Source organism: Lepidochelys olivacea, assembly GCF_965140295.1.
Source record: "Lepidochelys olivacea isolate rLepOli2 genome assembly, chromosome: 4".
NCBI classification, from domain to species: Eukaryota; Metazoa; Chordata; order Testudines; family Cheloniidae; genus Lepidochelys; species Lepidochelys olivacea.
In genome coordinates, this window is record NC_140414.1 from 25,477,809 (window position 1) to 25,481,844 (window position 4,036).

Below are 4,036 nucleotides of genomic sequence, written 5' to 3' on the forward strand. Positions count from 1 at the left end.
TGTGACTAATACATGCAATCATAGACACCAACTCCATGGGTGCTTCGCAGCTCAAGCACCCACAGAATAAAAAGAGGGGGTGCTCAGTACCCACCAGCCAGAGTGGTCCCGGCCCCAGGGCTGGCCGCCAGTCAGCTGTTTGGTGGGCCCCGGGGTTGGCTGCAAGTCAGCAAGTGGCTGGCAGTAGACAATCGGGGCAGGCAGGTGACACGAACAGGCAGAGCATGGGTGGAGCACCCACCAGGAAAGACAAAACTCAGCACCTGTGAAGGTAATAGTGTTCCTGGAGGAAAGCTGTGTGCAGGGTGGTTCTCTTTTATACACATGCTACTATATTTCTACGTTAGTAAGTCAACATCAAGAAAGCACTCCTTGTACATGAAGCAGAAGGTGATGAGGTCTGTAATGGTTCTTATTTCCCTTGAAAGTTCATTCCACAGTCTGGGATCAGCTCCCAACAAAGCTCTAGTTCATGTACAGAAAAGGTTTACCCTTGAGACAGACAGCTCCAATGTGATAGAGGAGTTGAGCCATTAACCACGGCTCTCACCTTGGAGCTGCCTGACCTATTCCCAGGATAAGCCATTCACAGTAGAAATTCACAAATATACCCTTGAGTCAAAGCAAAAATAAATCTATTATCACCTCTTCCCATCATCACCACCAATCTGACTTGCTATACTTATAAATTAATATGGTCATCTGTGCCTATCATGGGGGTCCACTGACCATAAGCAGCACCTCCTGCTGGCCATCCTGGGCATTAGCTCTGTCAGCTTGCACTCTCCCTCTGCTGTAGTCTTCTATTATCTTGTCTTGGTTTATGGCCCCACTCTCTCCCAAGTCTGCAGCTTCCTCTCTAGTGAGATGACTGGAGAGCCAAGCCACAAAGTCATCCCCTTCCAGGAAATTCAATCTTTCCAGACCTGCTTCCTGGTGCCTCCAATGCGCTTGCTACTCCACAGTGTCTGGTAGGGAAACCCAGGCCCACACTCTACACTGGGTTCTAAGCCAGGAACCTTACAACAAGCAGCCACAGTCCCTGTACAGTTCTACCTCTTACTGCTATTTCCCTGGTTTCCTTGTACACATATAGCTTCCCACTTCTCTGGGTTTGCCAGCCTCCAACTTCCTCCACTCATAGAGCGACTGCAGCCTGCAACCCTTCTCAGCAACCAGCTACAAAGCTAGGTACAGGCTTTCTGTTCCTGCACAGGTGAGCCACTCCTTAATTAGCTGCCTTCCACCTAAATCTCCCCTGCTTGCAGCATAATTAACTGATTGGGCCCACCTGGCCCAATCCAGCTTTTGCTGGGCTAGTGTGTGAGGAACACACCCCATCACAGTGCCTCACAATACTTGTTCTGCTACAATTAATGTTGCTTCAGCTAAATCCACAGGTTTCCTCCAACACCCTTCACAGTAAGATTTTTAAAGCTATTTCCATTATAAAATATTCACCATGCTACTTCTACTAGCTGAAGTTTTTAAAACTAGAAGGAAGCAAGCATAATCAAGCTTTAATGGTGTATGTTCTACCAGGTTATTTGCCAATCTGGAGTATTTATTTATAACTTTTTAACTGTTAATTATTAAAGATCCCATCACATTTTCTGGAGTATCAACATCCAGATAAAGTTTCAGTACATTCTGACTACTTAAATTCCCTCTGCAGATTCATTTGGATAATATGTTCTTTGTCATCAGATTTAAGCACCAATATATAGTTTGCATAGCACCTTGGGAACCTTTTGGCTAAGAAGCATGGCTAAGAAGGTTATGGCACAATGGCTTTTCTGATGTTCCTGGAAGTGTGGCTGCTATCTTGGTCTCTTTTGTTGATTGGGTTGTTAATTTCTCTGGCTAAGCTAAAACTTCACCCCCTCCCAGATAAGAAAAGTAAAGAAAATATAAGTTCAGACAGAAGCAATTCTTTACCTCGGGGGTTCTCAAAAATTTCATTGCACTTTGACTCCCTTCTGACAACAAAAATTACTACACAACCCCAGGAGGGGGGAACGAAACCTGAGCCCACCAGAGCCATGCCACCCAGAGGGAGGCAAAGCCGAAGCCCCAGGACTTCAGCCCCAAGAAGGGAGGGCCTGTAGCCTGAGCCCTGCCACCCAGAGCCAAAGCCCTTGAGCTTTGGCTTCGGCCCCAAGCAGTGGGGTCCAGGCTTTGGCCCCAGCAAGTCTAACATCAGCCCTGGTGACCCCATTAAAACACAGTCATGACCGACTTCAGGGTCCTGACCCACAGTTTGAGAACCACTGCTTTACCTGCTTCCTCTCTTCCTGAACAAGAAATTCTTCCTCGCTACAGGGACATCCCTTTTCAAGGGGAACTTATGCCCAGCCTCTACCATGAGCTCCAGCCTTGGTGCTCTGGACAATAAAGTGGGCATGAGGTCTCCATACATCTCTCCCTCAAGACTACCTTCTTTGCTTTGCCATTATCCCTGAATTTCCCTCTTGAAACTTGGCTCTTTACCCTGAGATGGTCTTTGCTATCTTACCTTTGCTATCTTACCTGTTGTGGGGGTTTTTTAATTGTTTTTGGACTAGAGAAACGTAAACCTCCTGCATCTTTCCTGGGGAGTCTTCACAAGAAGTCTTGCTCCTCCCCCAACTATTCTGAGGGAAGGGAGCTGTTTATATCCTCCGACGCTCCTTCACAGAATTCCTCACTGTGACAGCCTCAATTCCCATCAGATCCGGAAAGTACTACTCCCAGAATTCCATCCACTCTGGGCTGACACTGGGAACTGGTAGTGCTGGGCCTGGAGACCACCTTTAAGGGCCAGCATGCCCTGTTACAGGTATGATCTGTATGACGTTACAGGTGTTAGATTAGACACAGGAGGGCTCTTCTATTTTCTTCTGAATATAGAAACATGGAAAATTACAGGTTTTGAATTTTAAAAACCCAAACAGAGTGAGGATAATAGAACTTGAAGGAAGGAGAGATTGAAATAGCAGGAGAACATGGAGGAGCTGCGCAACCTGGGCCCAAAGGGTATTCATAGGGACTTTTAGCAACATCTATGGCCATGTGCCTGGGACTGAGAAAGAGTTAAAAACAGCAGGTGCAAAGAAGGATTTTTAATATATGAGAGGCCAGCTGTTATGTGGGGGCTCATTATGGAAAGAGAGGAGAAGCTGATTTGACTTGGGCATATTGCTGCGGAAGAGAGAAGGCTTAAATTAGTAGCCCTGAACCATCATCATGCTTTCTCTAAAAGGAAATCACACTAGCTTTGTGAACTCTGATGCCTCTGCAAAGGAATTTGTGTGGCTTTCTATTGCCAAATGCTCATAACTTTGGTTTACATTTCTTTCCCACTAGTAGTTGCCTTCCTTATCCCAACAGGATAAACAAAACCACTTCTAACTCCAGCCCCAAGATGTTCAAGCAAGGACGTGGTGATTCGTCTGGTGTGAAACTCCATATTTCCCTCGGTCTCCTCGTGGGAGCTGTGACTAACTGTGCAGATAACACAGGTGCCAAGAACCTGTACCTCATCTCAGTGAAAGGGGTTAAGGGGCACCTGAATAGGCTGCCAGCTGTTGGTGTAGGCGACATGATCATGGCTCCTGTCAAGAAGGGCAAGCCTGAGCTCAGGACGAAGGTGCACCCGGCAGTGGTAATTTGGCAAAGAAAATCGTACCGGAGAAAGGATGGGGACAACGCAGGAGTGATAGTACATAACAAAGGGGAAGTGAAAGGCTCAGCAATCACAGGCCCCGTGGCTAAGGAATGCACAGATCTGTAGCCCAGGATAGCCTCCAATGCTGGCAGCATTGCATAAACCTGCTCCATCCTCGTTGTAAAGATAAAATACAAGTGGTTGCACCAAAACAAGCAAACAAACAAAAACCCCTCCAGCAGCTAGCAATCCAACCCTTGAATATTATTAGAAACTGCTATTTGCAGTACAATGATACTAGCCTAATTAGGAATGATCACTGGGGAAATAAGGTTGAGTGGCCAGTCAGTAAATTGGACTCCAATTTTCTCACACACTATTTCAACTGGA

At 46.5% G+C, this 4,036-nt stretch overlaps 1 pseudogene across 1 annotated transcript; it reads left to right on the plus strand.

Annotated features, from left to right (window-relative positions):
- Positions 1–3,403: 3,403 nt before the first annotated feature.
- Positions 3,404–3,805, plus strand: LOC311520183 (large ribosomal subunit protein uL14 pseudogene; annotated as a pseudogene). The gene has a single exon. The product of its transcript is annotated as a large ribosomal subunit protein uL14 pseudogene (transcript).
- Positions 3,806–4,036: the final 231 nt, after the last annotated feature.